Here is a 27,864-nt window from a genome sequence, read left to right as displayed (position 1 = left end):
ACATTCATACCCACATACATACATACATTCACACATGTGCACAATACATACATATACAAACAATTGTAAGGAAAACAACACCCAAATAATCAAAACAACAATAATAACAGCAACAGAGCTCTGCCACCAAGAACAACCACAATATAACAACAACAATCACAACAATAACAACAACAATGATAACAACAATAGGAACAACAATAACAATAATGACAACAACAATCAATCACCATCACTGCTACCACAACACTGACACCACTGCACCCTCTGCCACCCCCAGTAATAATGATGACAACAACAACAACAACAATAACAACTAGAACTGCAAGCAGTGCTCATAGGGGGCCAAGCCTCCGGCGCGACTCGGACCCCGGACTCAGCGGAGCCCTCAGAAGCTCGCCACGAGGGACCCCGGGCTCGGGGCGTGCGTCGGGACACGAGCCGACGTCTAACCCCCACCAGCAAGGCCCACGTCACGCTCACCGTACGCAGTGCAACTCTGATCAACTTTCACGTCACTTGATGTCTCTGTTTACTGCGCCCCCCTTTTCCCCAATTCTGACCAAAGTTAACGCACAGCCTCTGGCTGAATCAGACAGAAGTGAATCGAGTTCAGTGTTGAGAACTCTGATGTTTTAACCACACAGAAACTGCTTTGAAAAGAGTAAATTACTCAGAGATCATGCCGTTTCCGTCCGTCTTTCAGACACAAAGTGCCTACCATGAGTTGCTGCTTGGTTTTAGTCATGTCAGGTCACTGAGTAGACACACAGGCTGTTTTTAATACTGTCAGTGAAAAAAGACAGTATGACATTGTAAACACAATACAGTTGAGGTCAGAGTGTTACATGCACTTGTAAAGAATATAATGTCATGGCTCTCTTGACTTTCCAGTCATTTCTGCAACTCTGATTTTCCTCTGACAGAGTGATGAACTTTACACACAACTTCACCAAATCCTGAACTTCAGGCTTTTCCTTGTTTCCTGTCTGTCATGATAGGACAATCTGATTAATGCAGGTGTGTCTGACCTCTGTAACAACTTCAGACACCTGTATTAATCAGCTCATCCTATCACGAAAGACAGGAAACAAGGAGCCTCCTGAAGTTCAGGAAGTGTTTGAGTTGTGAATAGAGCCTATTGGATCACACACTTCTTTGTCACAAAAAGATTCATGAAGTTGTTCATTTGCAATCTCTCAGTTCACACAGAGAAAGCCTGCTTTCACCACAGACACTGCTCACAAACAATGAACTCCACCATGTGGCGACTGTTGGTTACTACACCTTTATTGGTTACTCCCCTAACATGAACTATGCCTGTTTATTCCCCTTTTTTTTAGTGATTTAGTAGCAGAAGTGGGCGTGCACTATGTCCCATGATGCCACTGTGCTGAGGGAACATGTCGATATTAAGTTTAAGAGGATGTGATTTAACATGTAAAAATTACTCAAAATGCGTTTTCATGAGTTATAGCGCCACCTAGTGGCCAATGTTCACCAAAATGGGCTGATAGACCCACAGTCACATTGTAACCAAGGATCTTAAGTTTGGTGGTGTTAGCATTTATTATGACCAAGATAAGTGAAACTTTGTGTTTAGCTAGCTCGCTGGCAAAGTTTAGTCAAGCCCACGTTGCGCATATTTCAACGTAGCAAAATTCTTTTGATAACTTTGTGTCAGACCATACTGAAGACTTTATGTGCAGATTTTCACGTGGATCGGACAAAGCCCCTAGACAGAGTTCGGAAAAGTATGTTTTTCAGTTTTAACGATCTAGCGAAAAAAAATTATAGGCGGAAATGGGCGTGGCCTAGCCCAGGTGATTCAGTTCTTCTCAGGGAATCTGAGGATATGAGTTTTTTGAATGTGCGACATACGGTGTGGGAGTTATAGCCCAAAATCCATTTATGTGGCCTATAGCGCCACCTGGTGGTGGATTATTTTGATTTTTTGCGTCCTCCGTCGGACCATGGTTTGGGACCAAGCCACCAAGTTGCACCACCCTCCCATGTACGGTTTGGGCTGCAGCGGGACTTTTACATACGGAAAAATAAAAATAACTAGAACTGCAAGCAGTGCTCATAGGGGGCCAAGCCTCCCGTGCAACTCGGACCCCGGACTCAGCGGAGCCCTCAGAAGCTCGCCACGAGGGACCCCGGGCTCGGGGCGGGCGTCGGGACACGAGCCGACGTCTAACCCCCACCAGCAAGGCCCACGTCTTGCTCACCATACGCAGTGCAACTCTGATCAACTTTCATGTCACTTGATGTCTCTGTTTGCTGCGCCTCCCTTTTCGCCAATTTTGACCAAAGTTAACACACAGCCTCTGGTGAATCACACAGAAGTGAATTGAGTTCAGTGTTGAGAACTCTGATGCTTTAACCATACAGAAACTGCTTTGAAAAGAGTAAATTACTCAGAGATCATGCCGTTTCCGTCCGTCTTTCAGACACCAAGTTCCTACCATGAGTTGCTGCTTGGTTTTAGGCATGTCAGGTCACTGAGCAGACACACAGGTTGTTTTTAATATTGTCAGTGAAAAAAGACAGGATGACATTGTAAACACAATACAGTTGATGTCAGAGTGTTACATGCACTTGTAAAGAATATGTCATGGCTCTCTTGACTTTCCAGTCATTTCTACAACTCTGATTTTGCTCTGATAGAGTGATGTACTCTATACACAACTTCACCCCTTCCTGAACTTCAGGATTTTCCTTCTTTCCTGTCTTTCATGATAGGACAAGCTGATTAATGCAGGTGTGTCTGACCTCTGTAACAACTTCAGACACACCTGTATTAATCAGCTCATCCTATCACGAAAGACAGGAAACAAGGAGCCTCCTGAAGTTCAGGAAGTGGTTGATTTGTGAATAGAGTCTATTGGACCAGATACTTCTTTGTCACAAAAAGATTCATGAAGTTGTTCATTTGCAATCTCTCAGTTCACACAGACAAAGCCTGCTTTCACCACAGACACTGCTTGCAAACAGTGAACTCCACCATGTGGCATCTGTTGGTTACTACACCTTTATTGGTTACTACCCCTAACATGAACTATGTCTGTTTATTCCCCTCTTTTTAGTGATTTAGTAGCATGTCCCGTGATGCCACTGTGCTCAGGGAACATGTCGATATCAAGTTTAAGAAGATGTGATTTAAAATGTAAAAATTACGGGTCAAAATGCGTTTTCATGAGTTATAGCGCCACCTAGTGGCCAATGTTCACCAAAATGGGTTGATAGACCCACAGTCACATTGTAACCAAGGATCTTAAGTTTGGTGGTGTTAGCATTTATTATGACCAAGATAAGTGAAACTTTGTGTTTAGCTAGCTCGCTGGCAAAGTTTAGTCAAGCCCACGTTGCGCATATTTCAACGTAGCAAAATTCTTTTGATAACTTTGTGTCAGACCATACTGAAGACTTTATGTGCAGATTTTCACGTGGATCGGACATGTCCCGTGATGCCACTGTGCTCAGGGAACATGTCGATATCAAGTTTAAGAAGATGTGATTTAAAATGTAAAAATTACGGGTCAAAATGCGTTTTCATGAGTTATAGCGCCACCTAGTGGCCAATGTTCACCAAAATGGGTTGATAGACCCACAGTCACATTGTAACCAAGGATCTTAAGTTTGGTGGTGTTAGCATTTATTATGACCAAGATAAGTGAAACTTTGTGTTTAGCTAGCTCGCTGGCAAAGTTTAGTCAAGCCCACGTTGCGCATATTTCAACGTAGCAAAATTCTTTTGATAACTTTGTGTCAGACCATACTGAAGACTTTATGTGCAGATTTTCACGTGGATCGGACAAAGCCCCTAGACAGAGTTCGGAAAAGTATGTTTTTCAGTTTTAACGATCTAGCGAAAAAAAACTCTAGGCGGAAATGGGCGGGGCCTAGCCCACGTGATTCAGCTCTACTCAGGGAATCTGAGGACATAAGTTTTTTGAATGTGCGACAAACGGTTTGGGAGTTATGGACCAAAACGCGTTTATGTGGCCTATAGCGCCACCTAGTGGCGGACTCGTTTGATTTTTTGCGTCCTCCGTCGGACCATGGTTTGGGACCAAGCCACCAAGTTGCACCGCCCTCCCATGTACGGTTTGGGCTGCAGCGGGACTTTTACACACGGAAAAATAAAAATAATAATAATAATAATAATAATAATAAAAATCCGACCAAATACAATAGGGTTCCCAGCCTGGCTGGCCTGGGAACGCGTATGCGATGCATACGCGCTCCCGGGCCATCCGTGGCTTGGCCCCCTAATAATAACTAGAACTGCAAGCAGTGCTCATAGGGGGCCAAGCCTCCGGCGCGACTCGGACCCCGGACTCAGCGGAGCCCTCAGAAGCTCGCCACGAGGGACCCCGGGCTCGGGGCGGGAGTCGGGACAGGAGCTGACGTCTAACCCCCACCAGCAAGGCCCACGTCACGCTCACCATACGTAGTGCAACTCTGATCAACTTTCACGTCACTTGCTGTCTCTGTTTACTGCGCCCCCCTTTTCGCCAATTTTGACCAAAGTTAACGCACAGCCTCTGGCTGAATCAGACAGAAGTGAAGCGAGTTCAGTGTTGAGAACTCTGATGTTTTAACCATACAGAAACTGCTTTGAAAAGAGTAAATTACTCAGAGATCATGCCGTTTCCGTCCGTCTTTCAGACACCAAGTTCCTACCATGAGTTGCTGCTTGGTTTTAGTCATGTCAGGTCACTGAGCAGACACACAGGTTGTTTTTAATATTGTCAGTGAAAAAAGAGAGTATGACATTGTAAACACAATACAGTTGATGTCAGAGTGTTACATGCACGTGTAAAGAATATAATGTCATGGCTCTCTTGACTTTCCAGTCATTTCTACAACTCTGATTTTCCTCTGATAGAGTGATGGACTCTCTGCACAACTTCACCCCTTCCTGAACTTCAGGAGGCTCCTTGTTTCCTTTCTTTCATGATAGGACAAGCTGATTAATGGAGGTGTGTCTGACCTCTGTAACAACTTCAGACACACCTGTATTAATCAACTCATCCTGTCACGAAAGACAGGAAACCAGGAGCCTCCTGAAGTTCAGGAAGTGGTTGAGTTGTGAATAGAGCCTATTGGATCACATACTTCTTTGTCACAAAAAGATTCATGAAGTTGTTCATTTGCAATCTCTCAATTCACACAGACAAAGCCTGCTTTCACCACAGACACTGCTCACAAACAATGAACTCCACCATGTGGCGACTGTTGGTTACTACACCTTTACTGGTTATACCCCTAAATGAACTATGCCTGTTTATTCCCCTTTTTTTTAGTGATTTAGTAGCAGAAGTGGGCGTGCACTATGTCCCATGATGCCACTGTGCTGAGGGAACATGTCGATATTAAGTTTAAGAGGATGTGATTTAACATGTAAAAATTACTCAAAATGCGTTTTCATGAGTTATAGGGCCACCTAGTGGTCAATGTTCACCAAAATGGGCTGATAGACCCACAGTCACATGGCAACCAAGCATCTCAAGTCTGGTGGTGTTAGCATTTATTATGACCAAGATCTGTGAAGCCGTGTCTTTAGCTAGCTAGCTGGCAAACGTTAGTCAAGAACAGTTTGCGCAAATTTTAACGTAGCAAAATTCTTTTGATAACTTTATGTCAGCCCCTACTGAAGACTTTATCTGCTGCTTTTCATGCAGATCAGACAAAGCCCCCTGACGGAGTTCGGAAAAGTATGTTTTTTGGTTTTTGCTATCTAACGAAAACAACTAAAGACATAAATGGGCGTGGCCTAGCCCAAATGAATCAGTTCTACTCAGGGAATTAGAGCATGTAAGTTTTTGGAATGTGCGACATACAGCGTGGGAGTTATAGCCCAAAACGCATTTGCGTGGCTTATAGCGCCACCTGCTGGCCGATTCCTTTGATGTTTTGTGTAGTCCCTCACATCAACATTCTGGACCATCCCACCCAATTGCACCCCCCTCCCATGTACGGTTTGGACTGCAGCAGGACAAAATTAATAGGCCACGCCCACTTTGACCAATCACGATTAACTTCAAGATATTACCTCAGGAGTGAATTAGGATCATACCTACCACGTTTCGTAAGCATCGGTCATGCCGTTTAGGAGATATAAATTTCCCATCTTTACAGCGCCACCTAGTGGCCAGTGCTCGCGTTATTGGGTTCATCCACCCACAGTCACATGGCAACCAAGGATCTGAAGTTTGATCACGGTTGCATTTATTATGACCAAGATCTGCAAAACTTTATGTTTGGCTAGCTAGCTACAAAAGTTTAGTCAAGCCCACGTTGCGCATATTTTGACGTAGCAAAATTCTTTTGATAACGTAAGGTCAGACCCTTCTGAAGACTTTATGTGCTGCTTTTCATGTGGATCGGACAACGCCCCTAGACGGAGTTCGCAAAAGTATGTTTTTCAGTTTTTGCGATCTAGCGAAAAAAAACTCTAGGCGGAAATGGGCGGGGCCTAGTCCACGTGATTCAGCTCTACTCAGGGAATCTGAGGACATAAGTTTTTTGAATGTGCGACAAACGGTTTGGGAGTTATGGACCAAAACGCGTTTATGTGGCCTATAGCGCCACCTAGTGGCGGACTCGTTTGATTTTTTGCGTCCTCCGTCGGACCATGGTTTGGGACCAAGCCACCAAGTTGCACCGCCCTCCCATGTACGGTTTGGGCTGCAGCGGGACTTTTACACACGGAAAAATAAAAATAATAATAATAATAATAATAATAAAAATCCGAGCAAATACAATAGGGTTCCCAGCCTGGCTGGCCTGGGAACGCGTATGCGATGCATACGCGCTCCCTGGCCATCCGTGGCTTGGCCCCCTAATAATAATAAAAATCCGACCAAATACAATAGGGTTCCCAGCCTGGCTGGCCTGGGAACGCGTATGCGATGCATACGCGCTCCCTGGCCATCCGCGGCTTGGCCCCCTAATAACAAAAACAACAATAAGTATGCTGTGTGAGAGTGGTTTGCTGTGGGTCATGACTGCAGAAAGTTCATGAATGTTTGCCAGATGGGGTTGTGGGGGATATCAGAGGAGTTTGTATCTTCTAGAGAGATGTAGTCAATGAGGAGGTTTTTCCAGTCTGTAATATGTATGGAGTTCCGTGATTTCCAGTTCATGAGGAGAGTTTTCTTGGCAACAGTTAGCGCCACGAGAAGTCAACGGTTTGGTGTATGATCAAGTTTTGATGTAGATAGGTCTCCTAATAAACAGAGGGTGGGGGAAAGTGGGATGTGGCAGCCCATGATTTGTGACAGGATGTCTGTAATGTTTCTCCAGAAGTGGTGGACAGGTGTGCAGTGCCAAGAGAATCAAGAGAGTGAAACCAGATGAGAGGTGGGTGAGTGGGGATCACTGAAAGGAGATAGTTAATTTTGGGGAGGATTGTCATCTTTATTGTTGCTATTCTGCCTAATAGTGATAGTGGTATGTTCATCCATCGTTGGAGATCATCGTTTATTGTTTTGAGTAATGGAGTGAAATTTCAAGTAATCAACTCTGACAGCCTGGGAGAAATATGGATTCCGAAGTAAGTGATGTGACTTACCAGCACCACGCCAGAAAAAGTGGCATGATCTTTATGTCAAGGTACGTTGGACATAATAATCAGCATTCAGTGTGCACTTATTAAGAATAAACTTAATTTAAAAAAGTGTGAGGCATTAAGATATATTCAGATTGTATTGTAGATTGAGAAATGCCCAATGCAGCGGAGGGGACAATCGTCTTTATTTGGCCAGACGCAAACTTGTAGCTGCGGTTTCCATGCAAATAAGGTATGTTGGTATCTCGTGAAATGAATGTGTGCAGGTGTTTTATTGTGTATGAATGAATTCCTTTTCCTTCCCGGTGCTCTTAACATATTAATGATGTTACAGGTGTTGGTAATTGCAAAAATATTTAGAGAAAACATGTTGAAGGAAACACTATCAAAACTTTTTCTGCAGTTACAAAGTCAAGGTTTGCCACGTCTCATGGTGCTGTCTTTACACCAAACCTGAGTTTGGCGAGAAAACATGTCAGCGAGGTAATGTAGCAGCAGCACGGTGTTGTCCGGCTCATTTCAATGGATGATGTTTTTAGCTGTTCTCTCTCCCTCTCTCATCAGGCCTCCAGCTCTTCTGTGTCCTCCAGCACCCCTGCAAGTGCCACGACAAGCAGAGCACAGTCACCTGCCCGCAGTCCCAGGACATTTATTCAGACGGTCTCTCTGTCTCTTCCTCCCTCACCTGTGGCAAAGCGGCCCTCTGCCACCTCCATCCCACCAGCGACTGAGAGAGCGCTGAGGAAGCTTTCACTCCAGTTATTTTCTTTGCATTGATGTTTTACAAAACTTCAAGTAATAATGGCATCCTCATTATTTTGTCTTTACACTGCTGTCTTGAAACAATTAGGAAGCATCAGCCTCATCCTCAGCTCCTCCAATCCCACTGTCCTCTGCTACGACCTCTGCGTGTGTCCCATCTGCTCCACCTCCGACTGCTCCACCTCCGACTGCTCCCTCTGAGCTCTCCACATCCGACCCTGTTCACGCTCCAGCAGGAGAAGCACAGACAGCTCCAGGTTCTGAGCTTTACTGGCTGCCAGCGGAGATGAAAAAAAAGATACCAGCTCAGGATCAGAGATGGATTTCAGCCGCCATCTGGAAAAACCAGCGACTGCGAGTAGACCTGGAGTTGTGGTCCGCACCACCAGAGCCTGCTCTTATTTACCATCAGGCTCCTACTCCAGAGCGGTTTTTCACCCACAAGCTCCTCCTGTGGATGCCGCATCACTTGTGGAAAGTGAGGCTGCACTGCCCTGTGTGCAGAAAGCAGCTCCCAGGTGCTGGTGTCCACAAGAGAGCGCGCAAAGTCTTGGATATTGACAGTTATTACATTTTATCACAGAGACTCTGAGATGCAAGTCAGCTGGGTGCAAAACAGATGACATCTCCTCCAGCAAGACCATCCTTGACCAGCTGGATATGGCTCACAGGCTGGAGTTCAGGCTGATCCTGACGCAGAAGTGAGTAAACCAGATTGATAAATGTTTGGAATCAAAGCAGATTGATCACTAGCTGTGTTTATTAATTCTGTGTGTCTCTTTTGTTTATCTTTCTCTTTCTTTTAACAGATTTGCATGTGACATCCGTGTCATTAGGTTTTTGAGGGAGAGGACGCTGGGAAACAGCCCCACACGTTTGGTTAAACAGCTGAAAGAAAACCACAGCGAGGAGTGGCTGAAGCGCCTCTGCCGATATCTTGGGGCATGCTCTGACTTTGCAGCTCGGCCCAGCTTGCTCCCCGTCACATTCCAGGAGCCTCTGAGCCAGTAGCAGTACCAAGTCACCGCTGGATGTTGGCTCTGTATGGGCCAGACATTTTGAGCAGGCTGGACCACATTAAAACCACAATAACGTCCACATTTGGCACCATCCTGAAAATGGACTCCACCAAAAAGGTAGATCACTTCGATGGACATCCTTCGATATGAAATTATTATTTTCAGTCATATATGACAACACTACATCACAACCTGAACTCTGAATGCTGTGGTTTTTATGAAGATGAAATGTGATACTAATGTGCTTCGTCCCATCTGAAATCACAACACTGTATGTGGGCTTTTGTGTCATTATAGATCACCACAAAACTGTGTGGCGTTGCCAGAGGGACTGGTCTGTGGCTCTCATCAGTGAGTAATGAGGTGGGCCAAATCCTCATCAGTGTCTTGACTGCTCAGGAGGGTCCTGGGCTCCACATGATGGCTGCTGGGCTCATCCGGCGCTACAGTGATGCTGGAGTGGCTCCTCCTCACTCCTCTATGTTGACACTGACTGCTGCACGCAGCAAGGAGAACAGACAAAGCTGAAAGAGAGCTTTGGTGGGTGGCCAGATGTGCTTGTAAAACTTGACATCTACCACTTCGTGCGGCGGCTGGCGTCTGGATGCACAAATGAGGCACATCCCCTGTACCCCACCTTCATGGCCAAGCTGTCCTGCTGCATCTTTGAGTGGGACAGCGGTGATGTTTCCTTGCTGCGGAGGGCCAAGAGGGAGCAGCTGAGGAGAGAAGGTGTTCCTCACTGATAAATTGGTGGACCAGCAGATCACCACAGAGGACCTGGCCCTGCACTGCAGAAGACGGACAAGAGGAGAGCCACAGACCATCATCATGATTGAGGGGCTGCTTAACGAGCTGATGGGTGTGAAGGGCAGAGACCTTCTTGGTGTGCCTCTCTTAGACCAGGAGAGGATGCAGAACATTTGGAGAGTCCAGAAAAGGCACATAAAATGCATTCAGGACCAACCAGGTGTGCTCCTGTACACCCAGACTGGAAGTACCACCACCAAGGAGGGCATCATTCTCCCAAAATACCGATGTGCCAGGGGGTCGTCGTCACTGGAATCTTTCCACTGTCGTCTACAGAGGTTCATTCCAGGTTTGTATTAATCCCTTATTCATCAGCAAGGTAAATGTGATAAGCTTTACATTATTGCAATGGAGACACAGCGTCTGTATTGCAAACTCAAATAAATAAATAAATAAACAAATCAACTGCTTACAGTGTTTATTTGTTTTAATGTATTTTTAGGAACGAGTGCCAACAGTGTGAATTTCCAGCTGTACCTCCTGGATGGCCTCAACAGACGGAACCAGGACAGAGAAGCTGCCTCTCTGGCAGTCCAGACCTCGTCACTGCGAAGCTGCTCAGGTGACCTTGTTCCCTGTGTCAACACCTACAGTACCAAGGTGCTTGGAAGGAAACTCGTCCCTTCTTTCCAACCTCCGTCTGTGTACACGGGTGAGTTCAGAATTTCCCCTCAAGTGCCCTTAAATACATAAAGAACAACATGATTAATTAGTTGCCATTGTTTTTTTTATCAATTTTCTTTTCTACTTTCTATCCCAGGAGAGCTGATAGGTATCGATTACCTGTTCAGGCAGACAGGAAGGGCCATGCAGAACACAGAGCCTGACACCGAGGAGACCGACCAGCTGCTGGAGGACATTGGCACAGAGGGGGAGTTTGAAGACGAAGGCTTTGAAGATGCAGACGTAGACCCCACCGTAGGATCCTTGGACACCACAAGCCCATCTTCTCAGCCACCACCAACCATCACCTCCCCAGTCTGTGTTGTGGAAAGCCCCACCTTTCCCCAACCTCCTGCATCTGATCCCATCTCGTCTGCCCCATGCCTCCCTGCTCCCACCCACCTTCCAGCTGCTCTGCTGACCTCTACAGTTGCTGTGAGTATTGGTGATAGTCTTATCTGGAACACCTGCTATTTATGATATTCTAAAATGACTTTTAACGTGTTTTATTTTTGCTTGAGTATAAAGTTTTATTTGTGTTACAATCTTTTTCAGACTGTGGATTTGAGTACCACCAGCTCAGACTCTGCTCCTCTCCCTCCCACTGTCACCACTGCTGTTGCCACAGATCCACCTGCTGCTCTCTCTCTCTGCTCCACCTGCTGCTCTCTCTCTCTGCTCCACCTGCTGCTCTCTCTCTCTGCTCCACCTGCTGCTCTCTCTCTCTGCTCCACCTGCTGCTTCCTCTGCTCCATCTGCAAAGAGCCGGGCACACTCTCACAGACAGGTGGGATGTTCTTGTTCATCCTTGGATACCATATTTTTTTTATTACAACGGTCTATTACTAATGGTCATCTTATCTTCTGTAACAGTCCACTGGTGCATCATGTTCCACCTCCAGCAAAGCCTCTGCTGCTCCTCTTCCCACCACCATCACCACCTCTGTCTCCACTGCTTCAGCTGATGTTCCTTGCAGGCCACCAGCTATGAGCCCAGCAGCACCTGAACAGGAGGTAATATCAGGTTATATTGCACTTAAATGTTATGTTTTTGCTTGTAGTAGGATTGTTTTTAATTGTTCATTTACTGTTACATTGTCAGGCTGAGGATGAGCATAATATTCCAGGGATGGACCGAGTGAACAGCCTGGCAGAGTACTTGGTGGCACTGCGGACTGAAAATGCACAGACCCTTTCTAATCAGCAGGCCAGCACCATCATTGCTCTGTGGCAAAATTCACTGCCACATGATCAGCAGCGTGTGGCCTACGCCGCTCGGCACCAAGTGCGCCTGACCACCGGGCGGTATAAACAACCCAGGTCCAAAGCAGAATTTACACCAGGGGTGGAGAGCAGGACCTGCTGTGTCCTCGGTTCCTCGGGATCTCCTGCCCAGTGGCCAGACTGTTGTCGCCTGGTGGAATCAGTCTTCATAAAGGTCTGCACCTAGAGAATTAAAGCCAAAGCACACAGATTCATAAACTTACTGAGAGGCGGAGACGAGTTGGTTAAGTTTGGACAGGTTTTATTGACAAAAAGAAATTGAATTAAAACAATTCTTTATTACAACAGTATTTTTAAAAATAAGGCCAAGAATTGCTAAAATAGTGAAGCAAGTTTTCTTATTTCTCTTGCTCTCACCCACACACACATGCACACACACAAACACACTTACAGTGAAAAAGGGGACTAGGAGCTGGGGCTTAACCGTGACTGGGGAGGGGGAGAACCAGAGGGGGCAGAAACCTTAAACTAAGGGAAAACACAAAAACTCAACACAGCAAACCAAAAAAAGGAAGTGCACCACAAACTAAACGGAGACGACCACCACCAGGGGAATCCACCACCACCACCACTTGACTCCACCACCAGCTCCTAGAACAGAACAAAACAAATATTACAATTTATAAAAAAAATGAATTTCAGTTTTCCCACGCAAGCAAGCACTCAAATAAAATGTAAGATTTCCCACAAATCCCCCTCTTGGCCAAAAACAGATTTTAGGACCACAAAATTAACATTCCTGCAAAACATACATTTCTGCATGGTCTGCAAGCATGTCTCCAAGTACATAAATAAATAAGTACATCAATTAATGAATAAATAAAGCAATGTTCAGACAAGCAACAGTTTAAAACAAAATGGTGTGATGAGTGTTGATACTCAACTGCCTCGGTGGACAACTGACTTCCCACAGTCCTCTCTTCAGGTTAGGAGGCCGGTGTCCTCTCCTCCAGATATGGAGCTCTTCAACCTAGAGAGGCGAGTGTGACAGATGTGATACCACTTGGCTGCTTTCTCCTTCAGTCAGACAGCATGGGTCGTCCGGGCCGTCACTTGGAACGGTCCGTCCCAACATGCCTCTGTCCACCCCCTCTTGGGTCAGCGCAGGTCCACAAATCCTAGATTCACGTCCTACTCCAGGTGTTCATTGCGATCAGGACCAACCTCCTGGTCCTGGAAATGGTCTCCCGGTCTCTGGTTCCAACAGGGTTAGGAAGGATAGTTAAACTGAAACACACACGCAGGCGTGTGAGCGTGGCTCTTTTCTCAGCTTTCTTTGAAGGAAATGAGTTTCTTGTGTTTATCACTTGTGTGTGTGTGTGTGTGTGTGAGTGTGTGTGTGTGAGTGTGTGCGTGCGTGCGTGTGTGCGTGCGTGCGTGTGAAGCTGCAGAAGGAGCTGAAGAACCTGTGTGTGGAGGAGGGCCAGCTGAAGCGAGCTCTGGACATGAAGCTGAACATCCGGCGGCAGAAGAAGGAGGTGAAGGAGCGGCACGTGAAGGAGGTGCTCGGGTACGGGCCTGCGCTCCTCCGCGCCGCACGCCGTCCACCGCGCTCACACCCCCGCTGACCCGAGCCGCTCTTTCAGCCAGTGCACCCACATCCACCAGAGGCGCGAGGAGATGGCCGACAAGATCCAGAAGATCTCCGGCCAGACGCAGCAGCTGAGGGCCGAGATCAAGAGCCTGAGGGACGTCTGCGGCGAGGAGACGGAGAAAGCCCAGGTACCGGCGGCCTCCCGCAGCAGCGGCAGGCCACTTCCTGTTCCCACGCTGACGCCTTCCTCCTGTCCCCTCCAGGCCATCTACAACACCCTGTCCGCCGCCGTGGACAAGCTCCACCAGCGCATCCAGGCTCACTCCAGAGACCTGAAGCTCGCCGCCGCCAAGATGTCTGCAAACATCTGAGCCTGTTTACTGTTCTCATATCTTCTCACTTTCAGAGCCTGATCAGACCAGGGGGGTTCCACAGTCTGACAGCTCATCTGTTTAATGCTGTTTTGTCTTCTGTTTAATGATTCATAAAGACAAACCAAGTCAACCATGTGTTTGGAAAAATTCTTTATCACTTGTCTTCATATTTTTCTCATGAAAAGTTTGACCACATGCCGACTCTTCTGTTTTCCTGATCAGCCCAGCCTCTTTGGACTTCAATCTAGAAACACATTTCCACTCTGATTTCACTGTAAAGCTGATGCTGCTGCATGACGACGAAGAGAAAAGAACTGAGGCTGGTTCTTCAGCCGATCCCCGAGCTGACGGGGTCAGAGGTCGTCCTCCTTTGGCCCTAGCCTCCTCTGTTATACAGGCGCTCAGCTCCACAGCTGCTCAGAGAATGCTAGGTAGCTATGCTAAGTGACCCCCGATGGACAATAAATGCATAACTTGGACGACATCCGGCCAAATGTCCAGGTAAGAGGCGATTTTTTTTTTTTTTACCGCAGTTTGAAAAAGCGATCTTGCTGTTGGCTGTTCTGTGGCATTTTGTGGCGGATTCTGTGGTTTTAGAGGGCTTTGAGTGCTATGGTTGTAATCAGCGGAGTCTCAGCTCTCATATGAGAGGCTGTTTGTGTGAATTGTATCAGGTTAAATTGCACTATTATCAATATTTCGGCAAGTGGGTTGACACGGTCACGAATATAGTTCATAATTCATTTAGTTCGTGTTTGAGCTGTGTTTGGGGTGTGTAAGAATGGCTGAAATGTTCGGTTAGCCCAGGTTCTGCTGTTTAATTTGAGGATAAGCATCATGACATTCTGTCAGAAATAATGCATATTATTAGACAATCTCTGAAATGTTTGCTGTCAGGCCCCCAATTGGGGGGCGCTCGGGCTTAAGGGGTTTTAAAGGGGATATTTCTGTGTACATTTAGGTTGAAGCATTAGCAAGTGCAGTATTGAGCTTTTTGTGAGTTGGGACTGTCTGTTTTCTCCCTTGAATCCATGTTTGGAGCTGAGCAGAAGACTGAAAAGACTGTAGAAGCAGTTTGAAAGTTCCTTCACTCGTCTGGACTTGATGTGAAAATATGAAGCAATGAATGATCTGTGGCTGTAGAGGGCAGCAGTACGCTTCGATGAGAAGAAGAAGAAGAAGAAGAAGAAGCGGACACAGGACAGAGCATCAGGGTGAAGCGACAATCGGCTGTGGTGAGGTTTTTTTGAAATGGTCTTGGATGTAAATTGTGTGAAAATGAGTGTAAAAGAGGTGAGGCTGTGATGTGTGAGAATGCAGCAGTTGTACATGCGTGTATAAAGAGCGTGAGTGAAGGTGGTTGAATGTGTTTAGTTTTGAAAAGTAAAAACCTAACTAAGCTATTGGGCGATCTGGCAAGTAACTAGCTAGCTAACTGATGGCCATCTGGCATCTGTCCCCCCCAGAAACAGACACTGGGACGACCATCGTGCTTCAGGCACATATTGAGAAGCGGGTCCCTGTGGGACTCGAACCCTGGTTGCTCGCTGTTTCCAGCTCACAGGCGCGGTGACACTTTAACGTAGTCACGCGCACAGGGCGGTTATACAGGCGACGAATGTCCTGTTTAAAGCTGACGTCATCATCTGTGAGCGACGCAGCCAGCCTGCTGGGATGGACGCTGTTAAGTCTGGCCACTAGGGGGCGACGCGACTGTGTGTGCACAACCTCATCTCACCCTGCCCTTCACCTGAAAGGAAACTGACAAAAACTGTTTTGTTTTGTTTTTTCATCACCTCTTCAGGTACACACGCTCCGCTCGCACCGCCAGCTCTGTGTTAGCTCGCAGCAAAATGTTGCACAAACATATTTCACCACTAAAAATTAAAAAACCAAGTCAACCTTCATTTATTTGCCACTGCGTGCCACCAGCTTCACAGTAAACACAAATACCAACTTTACAACTACAATTTTACATTATTACACTTATCCAAAAAACACATGGAAATTACACTCCTGCTTAAGGACACACCCCCAAGAGTCTTGCTTTCTAAAGCAAAAGCTACATCTGGATGTGTGGATGTCTCTTTGTCACGCCACATTTCCAAAAATATCATCAAGGAATTCAATAAAATACCATATGATTATATTTGGAGAAGAAAAAAATATTCTTCTGAGTCAAGGAAACGTGAAAGAGTGATTTATACTGAATTCTGCCATATCTTTCATTTCTTACATTTTTTCTTTGTCAAACATTTGGAGTCCTTTCAATAAAGATATTTATCAAAGAACTAAGATGGGCTGAAGTTAAACTGCCCACGGTAAAAACACTGCTTTGGCAGCTCAAGCAAACATTAGAAAATGAGCTGAAAACATGTCAACAATTCAACTCCTCATCGTCTGGTCTGAGATCAGATTTTCACTCCCTACCAGTCCTACCTGGACCCCTGCTGGGGATGATGATGGTTGATGGAGAAGAGCTTCCATGTGTGTTTCTGGCTCTGACCGTCACCATGTGCTCCTCCCCGGGGTTCAGGCTCAGAGTCACACTCTCACTGCTGTTTGCCACTTCGCTCCTGATCTGCCGCTCTTCCTCTCTGCTTTTAGTCCAGGTCACTTCATAGTCCAGGATCTCTCCGTGGCTCTGATTGGCCAGCAGCTTCTGCACACAAAACACACTTCACCACTCAGATCACCGGACGAGGATGTTTGAGTCCGTATGGAGAGGTACCTCTCTTCGTCAGGTCGGCCCTGTCGTGCAGCTCCACCGTTCCAAGCTCATTCTGTGCTTTCAGGGTCCAGTTTCTTTCTTCAGCTCCAATTTGCATCATTTGTGAGCATCTGCCCTTTGATGCAGATTCACAAGGCCTGAAAAAGACACAAAACAACTTTGATAAACATATCTGAACTTGGTGGGCTGTGTGGGATTGAGGCGGACGGGAAGTGTCATGAGATTAGTTCTGTTGGTTTTCTTGAGAACTACTTGGATTTGCACATTTACCCAGAGGAATATGTTTAAAAGCATGTTGTTTTTTTGAATCCCATTGCGTCTGAAACAATCAGTAGAGAGTGTGGTAGGCAGTGTAGTTCTACCTCCCGAGCAGCTGATAGCGTGTTGGACTCCGGAGACAAAGGTGTGTGTGTCTTCCTACTGTCCAGCTGCAGTCCACTGACTCCAGATCTCGTGTTTCACACTGAAGATCCCGATCGTCAGGCGGGTCTGATCCACACCCAAACAAAAAGAGAAAGTAACGGTCAGCACTTTTCATTGAGAAGGGTTCAGAATCCGTCATACTCACAGCCGATAAAGTACAAGCTCTGTAGGAAGTGGTGTTTGTTTGGCACTTGACGTCGACGCAGACCTCTGACGGCTGCTTCAGCAGCAGAGTCAGGCCGTACGTCTGATCGCTGATCTCAGAGGAGTTCATCTCAGCTCCTCCGTAGCCGCTCAGATACATGCGGTCAAAACTCTGAGCCGCCGGCACCACGCAGCAAAATGTGGCCTTGCTTCCTGCCTGAAACACTCGGTCCCGAGGGAAGACGCGCTTCCTCTTCAGGGCTCTAGTTCCTGCAGGGAAACAGCATGATGACGTCCCGTAACGTGACGGACTGATGGAAGACGGAGGGCCGGCGGCTGCATGGAGACCTGGAACCATCTGCTGTGGTTTCCACCGGTTGGTCTGGTTGTCGTAGCAGAAGCGAAGCCTCACTGAATGAGGAGCGCAGTCTAAAGACAGATGAGACGTCCAGTTCCAGGAGCGAGGCCGTCCCGCCCTGTCGGCCGCCACTGAGACCTGGTCCTGAAACCAGACGGACCGAGTCAGAACCAGCTCCTTTCCAGACAGGAGGATTATCTTTGTTGGACTTTTCAGTCAGGAAAAGTCCAACAAAGTGTTCTACCTCGTAACAGCGTCCTGTCCTCTCTGTGTCTCATTCCAGACTTCCTGGCTGTGGACCCTCTTCTTCTCACTGTGAGGTGATTTCCTCAGCTCTGAACTCTGACCCCTCCCACCTGACTCATCTGGACCTGAGAGACAACCAGCTGAAGGATTCATCAGTGAAGATCCTGTGTGCTGGACTGAAGAGTCCCAACTGTAAACTGGAGACTCTGAGGTCAGTTCAGTGTGAAGCTAGAATCTCTTCTAAGATAAAGGTTTGTCCTCACATCTCACTTCTTTCTCTCTCTGTTCAGGTTGGAGGATTGCAGGTTGTCAGAGATCAGCTGTTCTTCTGTGGTCTCAGCTCTGAAGCCCTCCCTCCTGAAACATCCGGACCTGAGTAACAACAAGCTGCAGGATTCAGGAGCTGAGCAGCTGTGTGGTTTTCTGGAGAGTCCACTCTGTAGTCTGCAGACTCTGAGGTGAGGGTGGGGTATTAGGGATGGCTTGATACTACCTTTTCATGTCTTCATGTCCCATGCCGGTAGCATGAAATTGAGTATTAGCCAATTCCAATACCAATCTGATACTGATACCAATCCAGTACTGATACCAGTCCAACCTCCTTTAGTGATCAATAATGGTAGCCTTCATCATAATTTTCTGAATACAGACATCTAAAAATCGCACATTCACCATGCAACAAATATTCTGCTCTCCTGAAGGACGAAATAAAATAGCTGACAAAATAACTGAAGTAATGCAATACTGCCATGTTAGGGGTTTTTTTAAATCAAGACTCCAGATTTAACAGCTTTTGATGTTGGTAAAAAAAAAAGAATGCAACAATGGTTGTATTAATTCCGGATGACTGCCAAAAGGAGATGCTGAAAGCTCTGAATGTTCCCTTCACACATGTGAAGTTCTAGTATGTGTACCCACAACGTCACTGGTGACCTTGTGCATGACCCTAGAAAGGTTATAAGCTCCAGTGTCACCTCAGGTTCAGTTCCTACAGAATCACCTTGACTGATCATGAAGATTCTGAGTGACAGAGTGCGGTCAAGAAAACATTGGATTGTTGTAGTAAGTTACTCAAACGTTTCTGTCGTTGTGTGTTTTAGATTGTATGTCATAGTTGATGAGCTGAAACTATAGGATATTACAGCAGTCCTGCAATCAGTCCAATGTTCATGTCATTTTGTAGTTCAGTATCAGTTTGTTGGGAACAATTTTGGACAGATGTGTGTCCATCTCTTGATGTAGTTTTGGCTCATTCTTAATGGAATGCCCCTACACTGGCATTGTTGGTCTTTCATTGTGTGGCTGTGGAATTGTGAAGCTCAGTTGCTCACAACACATTTGTCTTTTTCTACAGGGATGAAAGTAGATGAAGCGATGAAGATGTGTCTGTTAATGCATTGTGGAATAACAGGGAGCCAGTGGAGAGATTTTCAAACAGGCGTGATGTGGGACCTCCTGTTGGCGCTGGTCAGCAGCCTGGCAGCTGAGTTTTGGACGTACTGAAGACGAGCAGCTCTTTCTGGTTGAGGCAGTGAACAGGCTGCTGCAGTCGTCCAGCCGCGAGGATATGAACGCATGAAGGATCATTTCAAGCTCGTTCTTTGACACCATGGGTCTGAGCTTAGCGATATTGCGCAGCTGGAAGAAACAGTTTCTAACAAGTTGCCTTGAGTGATGGTGTAGTGACATTTTATTTGGAAATGAGCGTCAAGCAAAAGCAACTCATATCCACAAATGTGTCTCCACCTGTTTTTACACAATGAGATTTGTGAGACTTAAAGCCTTTCACATAAAATATATTGGTGATTGACAGAGACAATTTAGAGTCACTGAAGGTTACACACACACACACACACACGCACACACAGGCACGCACGCACTTCTTCCATTTTGCCTTCCAAATATGTTTCACAAGTTCCAAAGTCTTGAGTGAGAGCACCGTATAGGACGACGTTGATTATAAGACGACCCCGATTTTTCAAATGTCATTTTGTGAAAATAAAAATATGTTGAAGACAATAAGGTTACTCATAAAATGTTTTTTTTATTGTTTTATTGTACGATTATTGTAGGAAAACTCACAACAGACATCACATTTCATGTGATTTAAGAGCAAGAAATATATGAATCCTGAGACGAATTATGTAACCGGCCTTTCAAAGCTCTTGTTTCTAATTCCATCTGGGAAAGACAATTCAAAATTCTGCATTGGCTTTTTATTTCTCCTGAGAGGAGGCACAAAATGTATTCTTCACTTTCTGAAATGTGTAACAAATGTCATTCTGATGTTGGTATCTTCTTCCATTGTTTGTGGGCCTGCCCACATATTTTGCCATTTTGGTCATCAGTTATTGGTCAGATCTGGACTGTATTTTTTTGTAATTCAAGTTTTTATTTCTTTTTCACAACTTAGAACAAGACAAACAAAAACAGACAGCAATGAACAATACAAAATGTGGCCAAACTAACATACAAAATGAGTACTCTACTTTAATTCACCGTGTCTAAAATGGTTAAGATGTTTCAAAAATCTGAGCCCAGGATTCAACAAACTTATCCATGTCATTATTCACTCTCGCCAATAATTTTTCATATGTTACATTTTTCTGCATATTTTCTTTCCACCTACTAAACTGTGGAGCAGAAGGATGTAGGCATTGTTTTTTTTCCAAAAATTGAATTCTCCAAAATGGGGTCTCACTATCATCGAGGACCAGATTGTTGTTACACATCAGCGCCGCTAGATGGAGCCAAAGTACCAGTGAGCAGGAAGCAAATGGAGAGTTCTGCAGTGATCTGATGAACAATGGAGGAAGGTGACCATCTGGAACGAAGGGGCTGGAACGCTGGACAAGTGAGCAAACAACAGAGGAGAAGTTTAAACTGATGGTTCAACACAGCAGAGTCAACAAACAACTGCCAAGCAGCCAAGATATATTAGACTGAATTATTAATGCTCATGAAGTTGAATAGAACTTGAATTTGATGCTTATAAAGTTTTTTACTTCATTAATGCAGTTGTTGAACCTTTGAGGAACTTATTTGTTGCTTATTCACTGAGTCACAGCCTCAGATTTTGAGAAAGGGAATGTAGTTTATTTAATACTGCAGGAATATTTCTTGATCTTTTGTTACATTTTTTATTGAACATTTTGTACAAAGCAGAGCAGAGCATCACAAAAACATAAAGTAAGAAGAAAAAAACAACAACAACAACAAACAAACAAACAAAAAAAGAAAGAAAGAAAAGGAGGATAAGTCCTTATCTTAAGATTCCTTTGGCCAAGCTATGGACAATAAGCCAGATCGCAACTTCTGTGCAGAGGAACAGTCCAAACAGTTCAAGAAAGGGTCCCATGTCCTATAAAATTCATATGGCTTGTTCTTTAGTAGAGTGGAGAAAGTGTGTGTGTGTGTGTGTGTGTGTGTGTGTGTGTGTGTGTGTGTGTGTGTGTGTGTGTGTGTGTGTGTGTGTCTTTGAGTGTGCCTGTGCCCGTGTCCGTGCGCGCGCACCTGTCTGTCTGTCAATCTGTCATTTTCCAGCATCCTTGTATTCCCACAGCTGAGCAGCCACACCTAGAGGAGGAGGAGACTGGAGACTGACTGTGAAGCAGCTTTGTCTGGAACTCCAGCTACTAAGGTGTATGTCAGGTTCAGAGGTCATTCATGAACATGTTACTTGAAGTTGTTGTGTAATTATCTCCTACTTGAGTTAATTTACTGTAAAAAAAAAAAAAACATTTAAAAATAGATTGTCCTATTGTGTATGATATTTACATGTGAATACATAGAAAAGCCCAGACCTAAACATAGAAAACATCTCTATAAAAAAACATCAATGAAAATATGTGACACACTATGTTTTTCAGGAGCTTTTCCAGAGCCAGAGCCTTCCCGGTAAGCAGTGCAACAACTTTCATCAAGTTGGCAGATGACACCACGGTGGTGGGTCTCATCTCTGGAGGAGATGAGACTGCTTACAGGATGGAGGTGGAGCGACTGTCAGACTGGTGCACCATCAACAACCTCACCCTCAACACCTCCAAGACAAAGGAACTGCTAGTCGACTTCAGGAGGTGTAAACCAGACATACAGCCCATCACACTCAGCGGGGACAGGCTGGAGATAGTGAAAGACTTCAGGTTCCTGGGCACATACATCAGCCAAGACCTGACTTGGACTGCAAACTCCACATCCATTCTGAAGAAGGCACAGCAGAGACTCTACTTCCTGAGGATTGTCAGGAAGAATAACTGAAGAACTGAGCTCCTGGTGTCCTTCTACCGCTGCCTGGTGGAGTCGGTACTCAGCCATGGCGTCTGCTTGTGGTTCTCTAGCTGTACAGTGGCGGAGAGGAAGCAGCTCCAGAGGATTATTAGCACCGCCCAGAGGCTGACTGGCTGCCCTCTTCCATCTCTGGAGGAGATCTATCAGACCCGCTGCCTCAGGAGAGCCCGCAGCATCATCGGGGATTCCTCACACCCCAGCCACCACCTCTTCCAACTCCTACCCTCGGGGAGGCGTTTCAGGGCAATAAAGACAAAAACGCACAGACTCAAAAACAGCTTCTATCCTACAGCTGTCATTGCCCTGAATACTGCACCATAACCAGTCCCTGAACAAGAACAACATGTGACCACCAACTGCGTCATATATTTATATTTCTATTGCAAGACACGCAAACTTTTAGTCTATTTATTTTATACCGTTTCTGCACTATTTTTGTCTTGCACTATTTTGTCCTTTTGTCTCTTTTGTTTGTCTGCACTGCCCACGACAGCTGCTGTTCTCAATTTCATTGCATTCTTCTGAACAATGACAATAAGGAATTCTGATTCTCATTCTGAACATGATGTGAGCGAGCGACCTGGCTGTCTTCAGCATGTCCAAGCATCTTGTTGGGAGAGTTTCAGCACGGCTGACAATTTAGCTGAGGTGGATAAGTCTTGATTTCTACTTGAAGACTTTTAAGGATTCAGCACCTGTGGAAGCACCATTTGTAGTTGTGTAAATGAAATGATTGAACAAGTTTGGAGCACTTCTAAAAGCAAAACTTGCACCTGTGTATTGTGAGTTGTGTACCTGCAGATGTTTTTTTCTCTTCAGAAATCTTTCAATTGCAGGTGTCCAAGTTCTCCAAGTGTCAGATTCAAAAAAGTTGCATGCAAAAGCTCCTCTCCTCTGATTGGCTTTTTCTCCACTGACTGAAGGTACAGATGGTTTTTCAACAAATACGTCAGTGCAGCTCTGTGATGTGTGACTTGAAGATGAAGGAAGGAGAGTCTGTGACTCTTGGCCAAGAACTTGAAATTGATGCAGGCGAACAAATGTTTTTCACCTCATTTATTGAAACACGTTCTCCATTGGTTGTCCACACACACACACACACACACACACACACACAAAGCAGCACATTGTGCTTTTTTCTGACCAAATATGAGAAATGTAGAAATGCTTTCGGGTGACTGGGAGACTTCCCTCTTTCCATGTGGAGAATAAACACAGCTCTCCCCCGGTCTCAGATCAGCGTGACTTGTGGTCTGGTGGCGCCCCCTTGTGGGAAAAGGGAAGACGTGTGAATTGACTGAAACTCACACAGTCCAAACTGTACAAATGAGGATTGTTGTTAATGTAACAGATGATCAATGATCCACCTCAATATCTGAGGCCCTTACACCAACTTTGAAAACACCATGTTGTTTGTAGGTCACTTCAAATGCCATTTGAATTTCAGAGCAACATCAGAAAGTTGGTCAAACAGTGCTGTGGAGAAGTGATTTTGGCATTGAAGGGGATGAAATGCTTGACAGACACAGACAAAAGAAGAGTGGAGGTGGTGTGGCGTTGTTCACTCACACCACTGTGGAGTTTCAGGTGCTGGAACACATGTGAAGCATAGATTACAATGGATTTCTGATGTACCCTCTTCTTAACCGTCCCTTTTTACCGTCTGGAGTAATAGTCTAGTGGTAGAGCGTACGCCTCTCGCCCGAGAGCTCGTGGGTTCGCGTCCCGGCTCTGTTGTGTTGTGTTTTTCACTCATTGAAATTCTGGAATTAACTAAAATTAATTAACTAAAACTCACCAAAAACACCCCCAAAGCGTTTTTTCTCTTTCCTTCATGCCTGCCTGTTTGAGTTTTGCTCGTTCAAAACAAAAACGCTGGCTAGCTTTAGCTCTTTCGCTCTAGCTTCTCTTCACCCAAAGACACACGAAAACGTCTTTTCCTGTTAGAAACTCACCAAGCGCAGACCCTTCAGACTCTTGCTCTTGCTTGATTGTTGCTTTCATCCGTAATCCCAGTTACAAATGATGACCGAGGGCCTGCGGGAGGGGGGCTCAGGGGAGCCATCTTCTCCGTGCCACGTCAACATGGGAAACAGAGCGTTTTCACGGGTAGGGGAGGGGCTGCCTCTCTGAGCAGCACAGCAACGAGCAAAGCTCAAACAGGCAGGCATGAAGGAAAAAGAAAAAACGCTTTGGGGTGTTTTTGGTGAGTACATAACTATATAACAAGGTTAAAACATAGAAAAAGTGAATTTTGCATGATACAGCCCCATTTAAAGCTAGAAAAAAATAGTCCAACATGTGGGAACATTTGCTTGTAACAAGCAAAGAAACGTTGTGGTGTAAGAAATATTGACTTAATTAAGTGTTGTGCTTTATTGATGAAGCTGACTTGAAGAATGTTTTAGTTAATTCCAGAATTTCAATGAGTGAAAAACACAACACAACAGAGCCGGGACGCGAACCCACGAGCTCTCGGGTGAGAGGCGTACGCTCTGCCACTAGACTATTACTCCAGACGGTAAAAAGGGACGGTTAAGAAGAGGGTACATCAGAAATCCATTGTAATCTATGCTTCACATGTGTTCCAGCACCTGAAACTCCACAGTGGTGTGAGTGAACAACGCCACACCACCTCCACTCTTCTTTTGTCTGTGTCTGTCAAGCATTTCATCCCCTTCAATGCCAAAATCACTTCTCCACAGCACTGTTTGACCAACTTTCTGATGTTGCTCTGAAATTCAAATGGCATTTGAAGTGACCTACAAACAACATGGTGTTTTCAAAGTTGGTGTAAGGGCCTCAGATATTGAGGTGGATCATTGATCATCTGTTACATTAACAACAATCCTCATTTGTACAGTTTGGACTGTGTGAGTTTCAATCAATTCACACGTCTTCCCTTTTCCCACAAGGGGGCGCCACCAGACCACAAGTCACGCTGATCTGAGACCGGGGGAGAGCTGTGTTATTCTCCACATGGAAAGAGGGAAGTCTCCCAGTTACCCGAAAGCATTTCTCCATTTCTCATATTTGGTCAGAAGAAAGCACAATGTGCTGCTTTGTGTGTGTGTGTGTGTGTGTGTGTGTGTGTGTGTGTGTGTGTGTGTGTGTGTGTGTGTGTGTGTGTGTGTGTGTGTGTGTGTGTGTGTGTGTGTGCGCCTGTGCCCGTGTCCGTGCGTGCGCACCTGTCTCTCTGTCAATCTGTCATTTTCCAGCATCCTTGTATTCCCACAGCTGAGCAGCCACACTTAGAGGAGGAGGAGACTGGAGACTGACTGTGAAGCAGCTTTGTCTGGAACTCCAGCTACTAAGGTGTATGTCAGGTTCAGAGGTCACTGATGAACATGTTACTTGAAGTTGTTGTGTAATTATCTCCTACTTGAGCTAATTTACTGTAAAAAAAAAAAACATTTGAAAATAGATTGTCCTATTGTGTATGCTATTTTACATGTGAATACATAGAAAAGCCCAGACCTAAACATAGAAAATCTCAATTCAAAAAAATCAATGAAAATATGTGACACACTATGTTTTTCAGGAGCTTTTCCAGAGCCAGAGCCTTCCCGGTAAGCAGTGCAACAACTTTCATCAAGTTGGCGGATGACACCACGGTGGTGGGTCTCATCTCTGGAGGAGATGAGACTGCTTACAGGATGGAGGTGGAGCGACTGTCAGACTGGTGCACCATCAACAACCTCACCCTCAACACCTCCAAGACAAAGGAACTGCTCGTCGACTTCAGGAGGTGTAAACCAGACATACAGCCCATCACACTCAGCGGGGACAGGCTGGAGATAGTGAAAGACTTCAGGTTCCTGGGCACATACATCAGCCAAGACCTGACTTGGACTGCAAACTCCACATCCATTCTGAAGAAGGCACAGCAGAGACTCTACTTCCTGAGGATTGTCAGGAAGAATAACGTGAGAACTGAGCTCCTGGTGTCCTTCTACCGCTGCCTGGTGGAGTCGGTACTCAGCCATGGCGTCTGCCAAGCGGTCTTCCATCTTCCCGAGGGGGCTTCTCCGGAGCCTCTGCAGTGGTGGATGGAAGGTGAGCAGCCTGCACAGACAATAACACACTGAACTTGCTGAATTCTTGACGGATTTACAAACGGTTTGGTTTATTAAAAACCCTATTAACGTGGCTATGATTCAGGCCACGCAGACCTGTTGAAATTGCAGTTTTTCTTTTCGAAAATCGCTGCATAGTTGTGTGTTTGCTACAGCCATTTGCAAGACTGGGAGTTTATTATTATTATTATTATGGGACTTTGTTATTATTATTATTATATAAGTTTCCGTGAGACCAATAATAATTTTGTGACAACAACATATTTTGTCTATTTTGTCAGCTGCATAAGTGTTGAGCAGAATGCATGAGGAACCCTGTCAGGAAATAACAGATGACAGTACATCCACCCATAGAGGATGGAGATCCTGGTTCAGAGGCTCAACCCTCCTCAGCAGCCACGGAAAGACAGCCCTCTGATCAAGACATGGGGTTTAAGAGAGAGAGGAGCAAACAGTCCATGACATCCATGACCGTGCCTTTTTTGAGCTGCCTGATTCTCTGACTTTGTAATCTTGAAATCAATGTCCTCAAAAAAAAACAAAAAAAAAACCAAACAAAAAAACCCCTCCTGACCCTCATTTCCAACCTGAACGATCCACTGGAGACACTTTGACTGTGTGAAATAACAGTTTGAAATCAGCACACTGGATGTCTGTGGACCCCTCACCAATCAACGCTGGTCCTGCGCCTCAGCCAGCCTCCAGCTCCACACGGTGGAGGCCTTGATGCAGACCTGATGCCGCTGATCCGGACCACAGTCACTAAGTGGCAATGATGGCGCCTGGACACCCGCACCCACGTCCTTTTCTGGATCCAGGAGAGGGAGGGACTCCTTTGTTTCAGACTGAAGCAGCTTGTGAAGGAACCACGCTGTATATCCATAAAGTACCGTTTATAAGAGCTGATTCCAAATGCTCATCTGGAAGAAAACTGATTCCAGCATGCATGCCTCTTCTTCAGGGTGAACTTTGAATTTGACAGCAGCTCATCTTGATATTGACGTTTTCAGATGGACAACAGTTTTTAGAACTCTTACATGAAGTTCATTTCATTGGAAAAAACAGATTCCTCCTCCCTCCTGAGTGTAATCTCAGCCTTTGTAGAGGTGAGACTCTGTAATGAGGCTGGTGGGGGTGAATGCTGTTGGAATCATTTAGATGCTTTTTCCACTTCCACAACAGTTTGATCTCAGGCGGGCCAGACCAGTTACAGTTGCACCCACGATTATCAGCTTTGCATTGAAGCTTTTTTCTTTTTTGACAATTCCAAATGTTTTCCCCAAATATTTCTCAGCTGGTGGGCCACGGACCACGTGGGTGTTTGCCAGTGAAAATAGAGTCCAGGGGGAGAAAGCTGAACGTCTATTCACATAGCTGAACAGTAGATGGCGATAATTCCTTGTAAAACGGTCTGACACCCACCCTCAGGATTTCGTATTGGTTATTTTGACCCCATCTGTACAATTTAGTGCACTGCTTGACTTTTTCTGGACTTCACGGGAGCAGTGCATTCATGCCAAGAAAAATAAGGTATTTTAGGAGCTTCTATGTATTATTTGAATATGTATGATTTT

The 27,864-nt window shown here is 45.5% G+C and overlaps 1 protein-coding gene and 1 long non-coding RNA gene across 3 annotated transcripts in view; one reads left to right on the top strand and one right to left on the bottom strand.

The window, feature by feature from the left end:
* Positions 1 to 27,864, bottom strand: part of LOC115388519 (heparan sulfate 2-O-sulfotransferase 1-like) — a 134,799-nt gene that overhangs the window by 7,714 nt on the left and 99,221 nt on the right. The gene's annotated exons all lie outside the window — the stretch shown is intronic.
* On the top strand, positions 13,540 to 14,027 carry LOC115388289 (uncharacterized). 2 transcript variants are annotated; one of them, XR_003931466.1, is made up of 3 exons: positions 13,540 to 13,595; positions 13,704 to 13,839; positions 13,915 to 14,027. It is a non-coding gene; the product is annotated as an uncharacterized LOC115388289 (long non-coding RNA). The 2 variants fall into 2 exon arrangements; XR_003931467.1 differs by lacking the exon at positions 13,540 to 13,595 and adding an exon at positions 13,610 to 13,627.

Source organism: Salarias fasciatus, chromosome 5 (genome assembly GCF_902148845.1).
Source record: "Salarias fasciatus chromosome 5, fSalaFa1.1, whole genome shotgun sequence".
NCBI lineage: Eukaryota > Metazoa > Chordata > Actinopteri > Blenniiformes > Blenniidae > Salarias > Salarias fasciatus.
The sequence above is the reverse complement of the archived record's forward strand: the minus strand, read 5'-3'. Positions and strand labels throughout refer to the sequence as shown.